Raw genomic sequence first — 19,042 nt, forward strand, 5'->3', positions numbered from 1 at the left:
AACAAAATATATTCACAGTATGATTCAAGCTTTAATATTATCTGGCATTCTATTAACTTAAGAAATGATCTAAAATCACACAATATGATATATTATATAGTTATTTACATTTAAATGTTGGATATAAACATATTTTAAAAGACAGGTAACTTAGTAACAATAATAAATATTAATTCATTTTAATGAGGTCAAAATATATAAACATTTTTTCTTTAAATACCTGTCTATAATAATAAAAGCGTAATATGCTAATTAGACCAGACAGCCGAATGAACTTCCGGATGACCTTCCGGTTGAAGCCGAGGCTTCGAGGGCTGAGGCAAGCTGCTGCGACTGTGAGGGCCCAGGCAAGCCGCCATGGCTGGGAGGGCCGAACCCTCTGCATAGATTTTGTGCATCGGGCCTCTAGTATTTTCTTACAAAAGAAAAACTGAAAGCATACTTAACCATGTTCTCATCAGAATGTGAATGTTAACATCTGAATGATGTTCTCATAAGGATAAATGTATAATTGCTCTTTGCAGCATTGTTTGAAATAGGAAAAATAAAATAAAATTGTGCTTTTTAGGGGAGCAGTTATGTCAATTATAGCATATTTGTAAAATGGAATTATATGTGACAGTGAACAATGAGAAGGTGTACCTATAAGTATTGACATAGAGAGATCTCAAGACAACTAAGAAAAAAGAAAGTCTTAGAATAATGCAGTGTACTTCCAATAATGTAACAAGCAAAAGGACAAAGGACGTGTGTATGTGTGTGTGTGTGTGTGTGTGTGTGTGTGTGTGTGTGTGGTACAAAGGTACTCAATCTTTTGTTAGTTGTTACTTATAATGAGGGAAGAGGGAATCAGTGTTAGTGTAAGAGAGGTGAATGGAACATTTATATTTTGTTCTCTTCTATATTAATCAAGTCTTTTCAACAAAAATGCAGGCTTGCATTTCTAGTATAAAAATTATAAAGAAAATAACACCAATATTAGTTATGGGGATTTAAAGTAAAATATTGACAAACACCCAGATTATTGCCAAGAGAAGGATTTTTCTTTAAGCCAGGTCTCAAAGTGCACAATGATAACCAGAAGAACAATTAAGGACTCAAATCCAAACTGTGATTTACATGCCTAAAGAGAATAATAAAATAACATTTTCATGAGTAAATCTTTCTTTAAAATTCTAATTTGCCTATACAAAGAAGCAACTTTACCATTCGCAATTAATCTTCTTTAAACAGTAAGAGCAGCTCTGGCCAGTGTGGCTCAGTTGGTTGGAGTGTCGTCCCCTGCACCTAAGGGTCCAGCTTTGATTCCCTGTCAGGGTACATATCCAGGTTGTGGTCTCTCTCCCTGGTCATGCTCTTGATCTATGTTTCTCTCTTATATCAATGTTTCTCTTTCTCTCTATCTCTCTCTCTCCTTTCCTCTCTCTAAAATCAATAAAAACATATCCTCGGTGAGGATTAAAAAACAAAACAAAAAAACAGGAAGGGCAAATATAATTACCAAAGCTTCTTTTTGTAACCATTCACATGAAAAGATTGAATGCAACAATACGTGATTTATTAATTAGTTATTATCATCTTGATTAATTTGTCTATACTGGTGCCCCCAAATGGAGTAAAAGGTCACCTTCTACTTTTGATATTACCAAAGGGATTCAGACTGTAACGTTGATTGTGATCATGGTATTCTCTGCCTTCACCTCCTGTTCCTCTTCTTTTTCCTTTCTGTTCCTCCTTCTCTTCCTCTCACTCCACTTCTTCCTGCTTCCCTCTCTCCTCCTTCCTCTTCAAACAGCACTTCTTTTGTTCATTTAGTGACCAGATCAGTATACATAAAGTGGATTTGCCTATTACTATCATTAATTAAGTCATCATCAGTAAAAAATTTTAAGCATCCTCCTTAAGGAAATCATTGGAGAGACCATCCTTAAGCTCAGTGTCCTCAGCAACCTCAATCACATATTCCAACTTTTACCTTTTCCATTTTTGACCCATACATTTTCAGAGACTGCTGGGGGTAAAAAAAACAAAGGGTCTAATGCCAATCAATCATTCCACTTGAATGTAGATATGTCTCAGAGAACTAATTGGTCTTTTCTTAGGGCAATGCCTTTGATGTTGCCGGTGTCAAAAATGTCATCTCTTCCTGCTACAGACACCTGTATCCTTCTGAACAAGTGGTAACTTTTCTCTGTATCATGGCAACTTATATCTGCTTTCAAAGAGGCTGTCAGTTTGGTCAGAGGTCACTTGAAGCACTTATTTTGTAAATTGCAAGTGTTTTACTCTCTCAGAGGTGTCAGAGCACTTTGTTCTTATTTCTTTCTAAATGTTGCCGCAAAGAAAAAGAGCTGTCATAAATCACCTTCTTTGACTTTCACTGGGTCAGGACTGTACCCTTCAACTTCAAGAAACAGTTAACTACCACACAGAGCCTTTGTCCTGACTATACAAAGAAATGGACAAGTATTTTAGAAAATGATATGTGACCATCTGTGTGGCAAGCCCATTTCTAGTTCAGTAATTGGGTCGGCATCCAGGCTACTCTGGATGGGGAGTGCCACTCTGTCCCATTCAGCAGGGATGGGAACAAGACCTTTTCAATTTCAACATCCCATCCAGGCCCCACCAATTTTCTTTTTTTAAAAAAATATGTTTATTGATTTTTAGAGAGAGAGATAAGAGCATCAATGAGAAAAGAACATCATCGATCAGCTGCCTCCTGCATGCCCCTTACTGGGGATTGTGCCCACAACCCTGGCATGTGTTCTGACCAGGAATCAAACTGGTGGCCTCTTGGTTATGGGTTGATGCTCAACCACTGAGCCACACCAGCCAGGCCCCACCAATATTCTTAATCAGCAACATGCTTCCCATGAACTCAAAAGTAGAGAGAAGAGAGAGACACCTAGTTTTGAACTTGACAAATATTCATCTTTAGTCGAATTGTGAACATGTGCATGTCTAAAAATTGTTCTTACATTAGTTCAGATAAAAGACCCATGCCTTGACTCAGCATAAATTTTTATGCCTAGAATTTCAGTAGATTCCAACCCCTTGACATAAATCCAATGACAGAAAAGTGCTAAGCATGATTGAACTTAAATTTTGGCTATCTTGTTTGGAATTAGAATAAGATGGGGTTAAAAAAAATAAAGTGATGTTTTATTCACTCATCAAGTATTTATTGAGTGTCTGCTTTGTTCTAGGCACAGTGTTAGGGACTGGGGTCAGAGCTGAAGGAAAAACGCAAAAATCTTTGACCTCACAGAACATACATTCTAGTGCTGTGGACTGCGAATCTACCTCTTCATGTGGGAACTGTTTGGGATTTGCTAGGAATCCTTGACCGCATATTTTTGCTAATGCCCAATTATCAACCCTGGACACTGGCTGTGATTTTCTAAGACTCATGGTGTATTGATAACTATAGATTGTCAGAACTAATTATGGACTTTGGAAATACAATGATTATAATGAGTACAGATATGAATATGAAAGTGAACAAGATGCTTTAAAACACTTGGTCATATACAGTGTGATAAGGCTGAAGAGAGATGCCTTTGAACTTGGAATTCTACATGATAAAGTTGCCAGAGTTCTGTGGAATATGAACTCTGGACACACACTCTGAGGCTTTCATCAGAGCTAAGAAGTTGGGATAGGCTAGTGGCTCTTGCCACGGGTGGGGCGGGGCGTCCACAGCATCTGTGGAGCGTGCAAGGCTTTTCGGACAACGGACATGGCCCTGATGGCAGCCTAGGCCTAGGGGACCCTACACATGCATGATTTTATCGTGCGCTGGGCCTCTAGTACTATAATGGAAATGATAATCTTTGTGAAATATATGTACAGTTCTGAAAGGGAAGCTCCTGCCGTAGAGAAGTTTGAAAGTTAGTAAGCACTGTAAGGGTGCTTGCTCAAAGGCAAATGTGTAAATGTGTCCCACTTAATGAAACATTATCTGAGCAGCACAATCTTAGTGTATGGGCTCATAAAATAGATAATAATTTAGTAACAATGAATGAATGGTTTATCAATTTAAATGAGACCTTTGAGCATATCAAATAAACAAAAGAATTTTCTGAAAAAATGTCCAAAAAACTTACCAGAAAGCTGATTAAGGAAAAACGGTAATAAGGTACTTATATTTTTACTGAAGTTAGACATTTTGGTCCAGAGGCCACAGACTTATCTGAGATAATATAAATTTATTGATTTCTAACAATTTTGACAGGGTCTAGGTGAAATTCCATTCTGTTCTTAAATTTTCCCTGACTGAATATAAGGACTTTCACCCTCAACTTCTCCTAACCACTAAAGCAATAAAAGAGGGAGAGGAGATGGAATTGCTCATGTCTACAACCACAGGCTCCAAGCTAAGAACGTTTGACAAGCAGCACATAAGGCCATGGCAGACAGGGACGATGGACATTTTCATAGCAGATCAGTCCTTGCCTGGTATTCCAGGGTTTCTGAGAAAGCAGATAAAAGCACTTTTAACAGAGTTCCTGAGAACTAGCTTTCAAAGCAAAGGAACTCCAGTATCCTAGAAAATGGGTGTGCTTTTTAATATGCCATATCTGTGCTGGCCAAAGGCCAGGATAGGATAACGCTGTTGTAAGATATTAGACCATAACCAAAAATCATCAGCTTCACCAAAGAGATAAATATCATGAAAAAGACATTAAAAATTCCATGGGCTGCCCCATGAAGCTGAGTTAATATGCTAAGCACCTCATAAACTAGATTTTATAGACCAAATATTAAATAAAAAGGATAAATAACCTTAGATAAAATCTATATATATCAGAGAAATATGCTAATGAACTGGGACACCGTAACAGGTTAACCAGACAGGAGGAGATTACACGCACAGTGTCAGGTGCAGGGCGGCAAAGGCCTCCGTGCACCTGCGCTGGGGGAGGGCCTGATCAGCAGTGGCCGCAGCTGCTTCAAGGGCCGGAGAGGGAGGCAGGCCCAGACCAGAGGGTGGGCAGTGCCGTGTGATTTTGAATCTCTCGTTGGGCTCCTAGTAGATATATAAAATAATAAAGAATGTTATGTATAATTACATGTCAATAAACTTGAAAATATGGGTAAATTTAGGTAAAAAAATTAAATGCCCAAATTAGTGTAAGAAATATAAATATGAATAGATTGATAACTATTCCAGACATTTGGATGTTATTAAAAAGTCATTCTCTTCAAAGTACTTCTAGGCCTAGAGCATATTACAGGTAAATATTATTAAAAGGTCAATGAACAGATTATATTTCTCTTTTTCAACATGCTTCAGCAAATTAAATTTATATATTAAGTTGGGCAAAGTGTCTAACTCATTTAATTATGTAAATAAACTTTGATAGTAAATTATCTAAGAAAGCAAAATTATAGCCAAACTTTAAAATAATATAGATTCAAAAATTTTAAATTATTTTTAGTTGATCAAAAAGGAACAGGATAGATTATAATTGAGTAACTCTTATCTTGAAAATGTAAGGATAGTTAAGTAGCAAAGTTTTTCTCAATATTTTATACCATATTAATAAAAAAAGAAATTGCATAGATTTTTATACATGCAGTAAAATAATTTGAAAATTTTTCAGCACTTATTCATGATAAAGGTTTATAGAAAGCAGGAATAGACAAGAAAGTCTCTAACCTGATGAAAGTTGTCTCCCCAAAACCCAAAGCAAATGACAAGGGATTTTAGAAATATTATCTTTAAGGTTTAGAAGAAGACATGGATTCTTGCTATTTCCCCTGTTGTACGAAGTATTATGGAATGTTCTGGCAAAGGTAGCATGATAAGATGTGTGGAATAGAAAAGATAATATGTATTGTCATTATTTCCAGATAATTTGGTCATTTACCTAGAAACCATAGTGAACAAACTGAAAAGCTATTAAAACCAATGAAAGGCTCTGTAAAACGGTTGGATTAAAAAAGGTAGCTCAAAGTCCACAGTATCTTTCTATACTAGCAATAACCAAAAATAATATAGTAGAAAATGTACAATAAATATGTGAAAGTTAATCTATCAAAATTCTATTAAAAGACAACATATTGTTTATGTCCATGAATTATGCATATAAGTTATTTGTTGAGGAGGTGGCAGTTATAAGAATTATGCATATAAGTTATTTGTTGAGTGAGTCAAGGGGGGAAAAAAAGAGGACATCTGTAATACTTTCAACAATAAAGATAACTTTAAAAAATTGTAAAATGGGGAGAACCAAGATGGCGGCGTAGGGAGTGGACCTGTGCGTGCTGCTCTCTCACAGCATCATTGAAACTACCAACTATGAGGCAAACAACCACCACTCAGAACCATGGGAAGTTGGCCCAGTGTGAGATCTGCAACTGGAAGAAAAGAAAGAAGCGCAGTGAGACTGAGAGGGAGCTATGGAAGCGCCAAAAAACAGAGGTACGCAGTCACACGCCAGGCGGGCTGCAAATGGATTCGCGGTTTTTTTCAACCGGAAGCGGTTACGAACCCTCAAATACTCTGGGCTTGCTGGGGCGGGTCTCTGAGGCCCCAGATCGCACCAGGAGAGGCGGCCTCAGCCTCGCAGCCATCAGAAAGCAAGGGAGGCTCTGGCACACAGCTGCTTGCCAGCACTGTGGGACGCAAAGTCCCGGTGTCCCGGAGAGGCGAGGGGCGCGGAGACACCTCCAATACTATCTGCTTCGCGCTGGCTACTCCCTGAGATCCCGCCCTACTCAATTTACATCCCCATCCAAGCTGTGCCCGTGGCACAAGAAGAAATGCCTGTGCTTTTACAAACTCTCAAATCCACTAAGCTGGTTCGGGCGGGTCTCTGAGGCCCCAGGCCCCACGGGGAGAGATCAGAAAGCGAGGGAGGCTCTGGCTCGCGGCTGCTCGCTGGCACTGGGGGGACACAAAGTACAGGTGTCCTGGATAGGCAAGGGGCTGCTGAGACTCTGCCCCGGCGACTCCCTGAGACCCCGCCCTACTCAATTTACATTCCCATCTGGGCTGTGCTGGAGACACAAGAGGAAACGCCTGTGCTTCTGCAAATTCTCAAATCCACTGAGCTGGTTCAGGCGGTATCATGAGGCACCACCTGCGCTTTTGCAGCCTAACCCAACAAATTGCAGACTTCAACTGTTTGCAGCCATGGGAGACACACTCAAGAAGCAGACCCAGGAGAACCAAGATGGCAGCATAAGGAAGAGACCTGTGCGTGCTGCCTCACACAACAACATCGAAACTACCAACTATAGGACAAACAGCTATCATACGGAACCATGGGAAAGTTGGCCCAGTGGAAGCTCTACAACTGGAAGGAAAGAAAGAACATTGAGACTGAGTAGGATGTGCAGAGACACCAAGTACAGAGCCCAACACAACAAACTGCAGATTTCAACTCCTCGCATAGAAAGAAGAGCATTGAGACTGAGTAGGATGTGCAGAGGCACCAAGTACAGAGCCCAATCCAGCAGGCTGCAGATTTCAGCTCCTCGCATCCGGGAGGGACGCAATCGGGGGGGGGGGGGGGGGGGGGGGGGGGGCGGAGTCTGGTTCGGGGCAGGCCGGGGCTGGGCCTGGCTTGGCCGGCGTTGTGGAACCGCTGTACCAGCAGGTGCACAAACATGCCCACCAGTTCCAGTCTCGCGTGGGGCGCTGGGGGACGGCAGACGGGCAGTCTGTGCACTTGGTGGAGGGCGTGGTCGGAGCAGGAGTGCTGGATGTTCAGCCACCAGGAACGCCTGGAGATTTTGTCTGACGGGGAGCCGCCTAGCAGGGGACAGAGGGCCAAACTTCGTGTTTCCCCGGTGAGGCTGAGACGGCCCCGGTGAGATTGGGACTGCTCCAGTGAGGTTGGGACAGATAATGGGGACCAGTATAGACTGATGAACAGGGGTAGATGCAGAGGCAGAACAACATTGAACAGACTGTCAAACTACAGTGGGAAGCCTGGGGAGGGTTTGGGGGCGGATTAAGAGATCAACCGAAGGACTTATATGCATGCATATAAGATTAACCAATGGACACAAGACACGGGGGCGGGGGGGGGAGATAGGGGCTAGGGGAATGTCAAGGGGGGGGGGGAAAGGAGACATATGTAATACTCTTTTTAATACTTTAAGAAATAAAAATTATTAAAAAACAAAATAAAAAAAAATAAAAATAAAAAAATTGTAAAATGGAGCTATGCAGCCAACTTGGGCAAAGCATTCTCTGTTAACTTCTACAGACCTGCCTGAACATGACTCCTCAGTGTGAGTCTCCATGTGCCCCATGGGCTGGCAGAGAATTGTCATGAGTCTGTTTAAGTTAAAAAGTATTCAATCAGTCCTTTATCCACTCCTACAGGAGCAGTTGCAGCAGTACATAGTTTATGGCTTTTTTGTTTGTTTGTTTCTGAAACTTTTCCCCATACTTCTAAGAAACTTACATTCTGGGGAAGCTGAAAGCTTTGAAAGGATTCTGGACTTAGGCACGGGTTTAAAATGATTTCTTTTGGGCCTCCATGAAATAAAGCTAAGAGAAACAAAACTCACATGAAATGGAAAGAAAATAAACTTATCCTAAGAATAAAGTAAACGTATTTTAAGAAGGAAAAAAAAAGACAATATAAAGCCTGAATAAATGGAGAATTACATTATGTCCATAAACTGGCCAACTTGACATCACAAAGCAGTGAATTTGCTTTGGAAGCAGGGAAAGCTTTTTGAAGCGAGCCACAAGAGTATAAGCAATAAAAAAAATATGCATTTATTTCACAATACAAACAAAATGCTCCATATAAAGTATAAGTCTAAAGGTAAGTAATGTAGATAAGATGACTCAATATCAATAAAGTATAAGATTTCTAATAAATAAATAAAAGAAAGGAATCCATGAGAAATATGGTCAAATGATAGGAAGAAGCAATCACAGAAGATAACTTTAGAACGCCAATAAGCATGTAAACTGTGGTCAACCTCAGCAATAATTAGAGATATTAGATTTTAAAAGCACCAGTGGAATACCATTTTCACCTATCAGATTAAGAAACATTATAAAGTCTGACATTATTCATGTGTTGACAAGGCTAATGTTTGATTCTGAAACATGCTGCAAACCCTCCCTAACCCCTCCCCCCTAAATTCTGATGTATTTGTTATGGACTTTCAAAGTCATGCCGATGATTTAGCCTCTTATAAAGAAATACCATGTGAGATGTGAGATATGATTTCAAATGTTCAAAGGGATACTAGATAGAAGATTAGATTGCTTAATATTAATCTAATGGAAGAACAAGTAGTACTTACAAATGGAAGTTGCAGAAAACATTAGAAAAAACTTTTATCAATAGTTCCCAAAGAGAGAAGGTCTCTGCTTCACGAGATAGAAAGCTAGGAATCAGCAGAAGTGTTCAAGCACATGGTGCCAATAACTTGGCAGGGTTTATAGAAAAAAAATTCAGGCTACTAGAATGGTAGATGGAATATATGACCTTAAAATGACCCATAAAAATGTGATACTTGGAGCTGGTAACAGTCAAACTTGAATCTCCCTTTCACTTTCTTTTCTTTTTGCCTTTAAGAATTTGTTTCTGAACATGAAAAATTCCTTTTTATATTTAGTAAAAAGAAGCAGGCTATACTTGATCCACAAATATGCATGTACATTAATGTATATATACTAATACACTATACATGTTTCCTTCTGCTAATTTACTCCAGGAGGTTATAAATATCATTACAGGAAGGAGTAAGAAATTAAGGTATCTGAGACTATGAAAAGAAAAATACTCAAGTTTTTGAAACAGATTAGTAATCAGTAGAAGAGACAGTAAAGTTGAGGTGATTAGCTACTTTTGACTACTGTATTGACTTCCTCATCTATTTTGATTCTTAGCATCTAACTTTCTTAAATTTTCTACTATCCTCATTTTTAAAGAAAGTAACCTCAACTTGTTGTCTAGGTGAAGATGAGAAGAAGGTAGAGGAGGACTAATCAGAGAGCTAGCAGCTGGTATGGATTATGGTGTGGAGGGCATTGTGCAAAATATTTCACATGAATTTTCTTATTGGAGTCTCACACCATCACCGTAGGGTTCTACTATTCTTTTAACAGAGGAGAAAATTGAAGCTTAGAGAGATTAAATAATTTGCCCAAGGTCACACAGCCTGTGACAGAACTGGGACTTGAACCCAAAGTGTCTGGCTTTTCTACGGGTATATTAGTCTGTCAGAACTTGTTAAACATTCGTAGAAGAGAACTTTTAAAAGAAATTTCATGTTACATATAAAGAGAGGTGAATGAAGGATCCATCAAATCAACCAAGTTTTACGAGGAAGTATTTTATGAAGGAGTTTTTATTTAATTTCATAAAACATTCAGAAGTGATCCAAAAAACCTAAAATCAAATGCTGAAAGACATCTTAGATTTATCATGACTTAAGTCAGAACTAGTAAGTAATTATAACTAACTTGTATAAAATTTACCTGTACATATTTTAAGAGAAAAAAACATTGTGTACATAAAATAACCATAAGTACTTTTTAAACAAAGTTAAAGAATAAACTTTTCCTATGAGTTTTAACATACTCGTGATTTGCTACCAAATGGCTAACTTCAAGATATCTTATTAAATTTAGAGCTGACATAATTTCTTTTTAGAAATATAAAACAGCTAGTTCAAATTATGCTAAGTACTATGAAGTAATAAAATATAATTTATTTAAAATTATTTAATATCTCAGATATTTCTAAAAACCAAGTGAAACTTCCATCCAGTAATTTCAGATTTAATGGGGTCTTATTATGTCTATTTGAATTCATGGCTATAATTTATATTACTTTGGAAGAAATATTGGAGTTTATTAAGATGTTTCAATTGTAAGATGCAATAAATGTTCATTTTTTTCCTTTTAATAAGCATTTGCTGTTATTAGTTGAAGATAATGTTACAGTATTTCTTTATTTTCGTTTTATCTTCAAATTGGTTTTAGATCCAAGCACCAGAGCTGCTTCCTAAACTCTAAATTACACAGCAGTTTCTAAATTTGGAATGCATCCTTCTTCATTTTGGGGGGTTCTGTTTTATAGATAAGTAATAACTTGCCAGGGCACCTGAACAAAATTACTAATGTCGTTTCCAATGATGTTCTTATCATGTTATACCCCCAAAACCAAAAGCAATAGTTAGGGCTAAAGCACAGCCTAGGTGCTTGTTCTTAGCCTGATCAAACAGGCTTAATTATGACCTCCAGATAAAGGTACTGCCATTAAGCCATTGAATTATCACAGATAAGGCTAAGTCTCTGTTACTGTCTGATGATAAATCACAGCTAACAATGGCAAAGGAGTCAGAGCTCACACAGCTAATCCTTCTGAGGTTTTGGATGGGCTGTTTCTCCTACTGTTTTGCATCTATTTATATTGCACTCAGAACCCCCAAATGGCCTCTGCTTATCTCCAGCTTTAGATAATTTATGCTTTTCGGTGTGTCACCTCACCTCTGAGGCTGTTATCAGGAAGGAAGAGGTTTAGGAAATCGGATCCACTGAAAAGCTAATCCTCTTGCCAATTACTACACAAAAACAAGTTTTCTTGACTGATTTGCTTTTGTTTATTTGATACTGCAAATGTGGATTTTATGATTACAGTTTAGGGCAATTGTTTAGCTGCAAAACAAAATACGCATTTAATTTGACTAGCTTCCTCTTTTCACAAGAGTGGTTGGGCAATTTACACTGATTCAAATGGCCAGATGGTTTCTTCTCTGTTTGTCACTGACTAAATAGATGTGTAAATATTTTTATTTTCATAGAGGGCTGGTCTTGAGAAGAGAATTTGTTAAAACCACTCTCAGTGGTGGGCTTCTGCTCCAAGTCACACTCATCCTAATTTAGATTCTAAGATGTAAAATGTCTTCGACGTGAAACTATTTCACATAGAAATATGATGCCTGTCATGGAATTTCATTAAGATGACATTTTTTTCCATCTCTACTGCTGTCCAAGTTTTATGAAATCTTAACTCTGAGAATTTTATGAGGTTGTTTGACTAGTAGTTAGATATATTACTTTCAGTGATATGAAACATTCCTAAATGAGTAACTATCAAGCCCATAAAATTCTCATGTGCTTATTAGCATGGTGTAATGAAAATTTGAAATGCAAGGTTAGACCATACTTTCAAACAGTAAAATTAAACTCATACTTAGCTGTAGTTATTTTTTTCTATTTACTTTTTGTAAACAAAATCTCTAAGGTTTCAAGGCTTGGAAAGGATGAAGTCACCCAATTGTCATGATTGATCACCGATTACTCAGGTCTCCTTGTGTTGACTATTGATGCCAGTTATTGAGATAGTAATCTTTGGAATGATAGGAAAGCTACAAAATTAATTCAACCTTGCGATTCCATTATACCTAATGTCACCTAATAGAGCATTTGATATTTTTAATTCCAGTTAAAGGATTTCTCCTTAAGCTTTTACCAATGGCAGAAAAAATGGAAAAGAAAAATGTCTGACTTTATAACTTCCGTAATTCTTTTTCCTCTGAGTGTATGTCCGTGTAAAGCACTTATGTAGGTGGCTTTTCAAATGGCTCTTGATTCTTCTACAGAAATGTAAGATAAGTGTCTGTATTTGAAGTTGAAAATGTAATGCTCATATTCCTTCATACATGAAAGCTACTTCTCTTAAAGAACTGGTTTCTGCAAGGTGTTCTAAATGTAACTTAGCAAACTTTCTTAACTTATCCTTCGAAGGTATCACAACCTTTTTTTTAATGTCAATGAATAAATCTATGCTATTCTAGAAACCACTTGAAATTTGAATTTAGGTGATATTTAACTTATTAGCATATAACTTGAAGGTAAATATTAAGTCACTAGCCAACTAGTATACTTCATTTTTCTATAATTATCAGTAGGCATATTATTTTTGAAATAGTGTTTTTGTTTTATACTTGACCCTGGAACAACAAGGATTTGCAGGTCCACTTAGGAGTAGATATTTTCCCCAATAAATACCATAAATGTATTTTATCTTCCTTATGACTTTCTTAATGATATTTTCTTTTCTCTAGCTTACTTTATTATAAAAAATACTGTACATAATGCTTATAACATATAAAATATGGTTAAATCTACTATTTATGTTATCAAAAGGTTTCTGGTCAACAGTAGGTTATTATTAGTTAAATTTTGGGAGAGTCTAAGTTATACATAGATTTTTTTAGTTTGCAAGGGTCAGCACCCTTAACCCTCCAGTGTTCAAGGGTTAACTGTACTCGGCTTATTTCTCCCCCACTTAACCATGTTTTTGTATATTAATTTTAAATTCTCCGGGGACCAACAGACTTTACTATGGACTTTTTTTTACTGGTAGTTTTTATAGGTCTGAGGTAATATAACACATTGTTCTGTATGGAAATATGTACATACACATAGTTAAGTAGAGCTGCCAAATTGTTTGCTTCTCTATAGCCGGAATGAAGTTTTCAAGGAAAAAACCTAGAGCATTCTTCATTTTACAGCACAAGTAAATCATGTTGTAAATGGAAAGTTGGTATTGCTTTGATTTTAAAAATAACAATAGTGGCTGCCTTATTTGGTTCCAATGTACAATTTTTTTAAAAAAAAAGAAGCATTAAGAAATGTGTGTGTGTCTGTGTGTGTGTGTGTGTGTGTGTGTATACATGTTCATCTCAATCTGTTTGACTCTTCTCAAACATTACAAAGCACAGTTCATCCGCTCATGTGTCAGAGTCCTAGTGGATAGAATTTCCTTCACTGAGTATAACAACCAATACAAAATACAAAATAAAAATATGACTTCAGAATTCCCTGCCTTCTTGCTGGTGGTAATAATCATTTATTCGTAAGAATGGAGAACAAATATGATCAAATCAATTCAGCCTGAAGGAGTGATTAAGTCCCATTTGTACAACTTAGAAGACCTTTCTTAATTTATATTACTCTGATTTTAAAAGATCGCTTTCCTGTACCACCTCTACCCTCAATCACCATCTTTTCTCTTCTCTGTCTCTTCTCTCTTCTCTAACAGAGGTCCACCCTTTCTTGGCATAAACTTTCTTATTTTGCTACTGGAGAAGATCTTTTAGGGAACACATTTTCTTCTTGTCTAAACCATCCTGCCCCCCAATACCTTTTCTCTACCTTCCTATCCCACTTTTAAATCACCCTGCTTAGTTAACATTTTACATAGAGACCTCACAGCAATGATGCCTCAAATGGTTTTAGGATAAAATGTATCCTCTGTGTGATAGTAAAGCTGCCAGTAAAGGAAGGAAAAATTCGGATCTTAATATGAAAAAAATTAAGCATTTAAAGTTTTAAAATAATTTTTTGAAAAGAAGTGCTATCCTTATGACCCCACCTAGCAAAAGTCACTGAAATGTCCCTAGACAAATTTCTGTCAACTGAGAGAGGAAGAGAAAGAGAGAGAGAGAGAGAGAGAGAGAGAGAGAGAGAGAGGAAGGAAGAGGAAGAGTAGAGGAAAAGAGAGGAGAAATTGGTCAATAAAGGAAAGCATAGAATTTATATGACGTAGCTAAGTAAGTCAGACAGGAATTGACCATTAAATAATACACACAACTACCTACATTGCAATTTTTCTCTACCTCAAGCTTGGGTCCCTTAGGATTAGTGAAAGGATTATAAAAGGCTCTGTGTTGATCTCTTTTCCAAATTCTTAGCATATTTATTATTGAATCTATACAATTTAGGGCTTGGCTATGAATGGTCTGATATCAGTCCTTAGGTGTACTGTATATGTGAATTTCATTCTTCCAAATCTCCTTAAAAGTAGTGGTTCATCTTTTTATTATTTTATATCTTCCTAGCACTGAGACTCGTGCTTTTCTCTTAGACATAAGCTATCAGTATATATTTGGTGATTGACTGAAGTGCAGAGATCATAGCTGAATATCAGTTGACAGCTGCTCAGAGGTGGTCTCCACAAGACACTCTGAGGGCTTAGGCTCCAGAATGCATGTTTACAAGAGGAGTTTGACAAAGATGGCAATAAAAAGCATAAACGTTGATTTTTCTGATAGGTCCAGTGACTACAGATCCAGGTAGTTGGAAATCCACTGTAGACTTGTTTATGGGTAATTTATAGGTAACTTTGGTAATTCAAAGTAGTATTGTTTTGTGTTATGCAAAAATATTTAACTATTAGAGTAGAGACCTATAAAACTATATTTAGACCAAGAGGAATGCTAGCATAAATGTTGGCATTGGCCCCAGAGAGGGGGGATTTTTGTCATGAGAGTTTGTATCCAGGTCTGTAGAGTTGTATCCAGGTCTGTAGAGTTGCAATAATCATAAAGTCAAATAAAACCAAATGGCCACATGTTGTGGTTTGAGGTAAGCAAACAAGTGAGCAAAACATGGAAATCACCGAATAGCTTTGTAAACTTGCTATTTGTTCCCTGGTTTATGCACGTGTATTCATTTGAGGTGTTGATTTTATTTTATTAAAGCTTGCTGAGGGAAATACACACACACACACATATATATATGTGTGTGTGTGTGTGTGTGTGTATATATACATACATACATACATTGGCTTTAGGAATTTTATTAGAGGTTTTTGTTGTTGTTGTTGTTGCTGTTTCAGAGGAAAGAAGTCCAAACCTACCAGCCTCTCTAAATATGTGAAAAATATTAGAATACTCTAGAGCAAAGGTGAAAGTACTTGCTTTTCTTTTTTTTCTCCTGTTTTTCAAAAGAGAAAAATCAAAGGCTAAGACCTTCCTTGGTATCTCACGTTAGTATTCGGTCCATTGGTATGGAGACAGGGCTGTTTCTCCAGAAACTTTGGTTCCCTTTTCTAATCTTTCCCACACTTATTTGTGAGAAATATCACGTTAAAGAACAGCTTCGAATGAAGGAAAGGACAAAAAAAAAAAAAAGACACCCAAACCCTAGAGGCCCACTGGAAGGAATGGGAATGGGGCAGGGAGATGCAGCCACCTTTAGGAAGATAGGAGCTGAAAGGGACTTAGAAATCTGACACCCTGATTCTATAATTTAAAAAACTGAGGCCCAGAGTCTGTCAGTAACTTAAACATATTCACACAAGAAATGAATTTGTGGCCAATATGGAACTGGTTCTCCTTTTCCTAGCTTCTACTTCTAATTAATGTGTGTGTGGGGGGCGGGGCGGGGGGGGGGGGGGAGAAGTCACATGGTAAAGGGCCTATTTAGGCTCCCCCCCGCTTTTTAGTGAATTTTTTGGGATGATACTGGCTAACAAAATTATATCGATTTCAGGTGCACAATTCTACAACACATCATCTGTACACTGTATTGTGTATTCACCACCCCAAGTCAAATCTCTGTTTATCACCATTTATCTCCCATACTGTCTTCCACTTCCCACCAGCAATTACCACACTGTTGTTCATGTCCCATGAGATTTCTCTCTCTCTTATTTTTTTTGCTTAGTCTCCCCCCAATCTCCATCCCCTCTCCACTATGGCTATCAGCCTGCTCTCTATGAGTCTGTCTCATAGTGAACAGCTTAAACTATTCACTCTCAAAAACCTGACCTTTGCCTCTTCTTGTCACTGCTAAGAGCAAACCTCTAGCCCAATAGTTCAGTCCCATAATTCACTATCACCTAAACAAAGTTTGGACCGCAAGCTACCAAACTAATTATGGAGTGTTGGTAACTTATTGAGTGACTACAGATTAGTTTAGAAAGCAAACTAATGTTTGCTCATCCTTAATGAAATAAACAGACTGGGGCATGTTGTGTAACTTGCAATGTAGTGGGCCTGTGTGTTGTTCATGACTGGTAAGCAGGTATTTAGAGCTGTTTATGAAGTAGGGAAGGCAAGGCATGGTCGGGCGGGGAGGATGGTGTTGGCAGCGAAGGCCTGCCTGAGGTCAAGAGCATAGTGAGTCAAATGAGCTTGTTCCACTTGCTTCTTTTTTATTTCTAAAGCTTGTGGCAGTGAACTGAAAAGATGACATATTTTTGAGATAGAGAAAAAAGGAGAACATATAAAAAATGGCACTGACAAGGTTGTGTGCTAGCTCGGAAAGAAGCAGACAGCAAACCCTTTGCACAGCATACCTAGTCAATTTTGGAAGAGATGGTTATCATGAGCACTCATCCCTTGCTGAACTGAGTGAGGGATAGCTGACTGGAGTCACCAATATTTTAAACCTCCAATACCTCCCGTGCTCAGTCTCGAAGGCAATTGAAAGCCAAAAGCTCATCATCACTCATCTTTGTGCCATTAACATACAAGGTTGCTGCCTGCTTCTTCTTGATCTTTAAAGCAAATGGAGAGGAATGTGCAAAACAGCCTCCTCTCCTTGCCTCTGTGAGAACTCAGGCAGCGAGCACATGGTCTCTCAGCACAGAGTGTTAGCTGTGCACTTACAAGTACTGGAATGTCATGGAATAAACCTACAGGCGTGCTGTTTGCTTTGGTTTTACATTTGCAAAAGATTTTGGTTAACTGTCAATATGGAGAAAGACTAAACAGATCTCAAGCAAAAGCACATCATAAGAAAGAAGTTCCCTTTCAGCGTCTGCCTAACAAAATGTTCAGACTGCTGGAAATTAAACACAGAAGCCACGTCAGACCAACAGGAAGGCATTCACTCAGCCATGCCTTTATTTATTCATCTGTCTACTGTCTATTTGGTGATTCACACATTGATCTTATTCTAAAGTGAGATCTGATAGAAGCCTAACATCAGTATTAGGAGATATGTAATTGAGTTCATGTGTTTTATGTTCCTGGCAACAAAAGGCATATTTAAACTAATGGGGATAGAGATTATTTTTCCTATCAAGATCCCATTTTTCTCTACCTCTCTAAAAGGAATCCCTGATCATTGTTTCATGATGTGTCACTGAAAATAACAAAGGACAGAAAAGGGGACATTAAAGGAGCATCTGTAATGAATTCTGGCTTTGTTTTTGATGTTTGGCCTCTGATAGCGTTCAAAACCTACCCCTCTCTTTTCCTTTTTTTTTGGCCCCATTTATTGGAAAATCCATGCGAAGTTTCTCACACTCCCTATCTTGTGCCAGTGGGAGGTTCACACTACCAAACTCCCTGTTTGTTGCCTGGAAACCCTCACCCCAGACACTACATACTATGAATCCCCAAGTCAGTTGCCCCTCCTATCCCTCACACATCATTTTCACACATGCTTGGGAGCCATCCTTTCTTCCCCAGAAGACTTCAAACTTAGTGCATACATGGTATGAACTGTTAATATCTGAACAAAATTTGGGGTGAGGAGTTGCTTTTCTCCTCGCTGTGGGACTGCCACGGGTAGAACCTAATATATGCAGGCATCTATGAGGACTAAAACTGTCAAGTGTAATATTTATCACAAACCAGTGAATAGGTGAACCACTGATGAAAGAGTAGACTTAATGTACTTAAGTAAGTTGAGTTTCTAATTTAAATCTGACCCCCAAGTTCTTTTTTACAATACATATTTGTTTTTACAATATGGAGATTGTTTTTAGCAGCAAATATCAGAAAACCCATAAAGTGTTCAAATAATAAAGAGTTAGATAGTTCACAAAAGAGAATGCAACCAAAATTGCTACATTCAGGAAGTAGTGGCAGGAGACACAACGATCTCTAACGAATGAGGGACATGTCTCACTGTGTACCTATTTTATTAAGGATGAAACCTTTTCTAGAAGCCACCAAAGATATTTTCTTCCCCATGACTGCAGTCACATTTGCAAGCCTCAACCAGATGCTGGCAAAGAGTTGACACCACCTCGACCAGCTTGCAGTGTTCGTGCTTCACTCTGGAAGGAGAGGGGCTCTATATCAAGCATCTCAGAGGGTGATCATTTTGAGAAAAATGGGGCTTTGGCTCAAAGAAGGAGAGGGAAAATGGTGCTTGTGGAGTAAGCAATTGACAATGGTCACTATTCTTATTCTGCCTCATATAAGTGCCGTGTTCATATGAACTCTAACACCTTAGTTTATTCATATATTTAATACATTGTTGGCTTTTTTACATGGTAGTATTTTCCTTGCTCATATCTCCCCA

The sequence above is a fragment of the Myotis yumanensis genome, unplaced genomic scaffold, assembly GCF_028538775.1.
Source record: "Myotis yumanensis isolate MYYU_CA2020_CCGP unplaced genomic scaffold, mMyoYum1.0.hap1 SCAF_6, whole genome shotgun sequence".
NCBI classification, from domain to species: Eukaryota; Metazoa; Chordata; class Mammalia; order Chiroptera; family Vespertilionidae; genus Myotis; species Myotis yumanensis.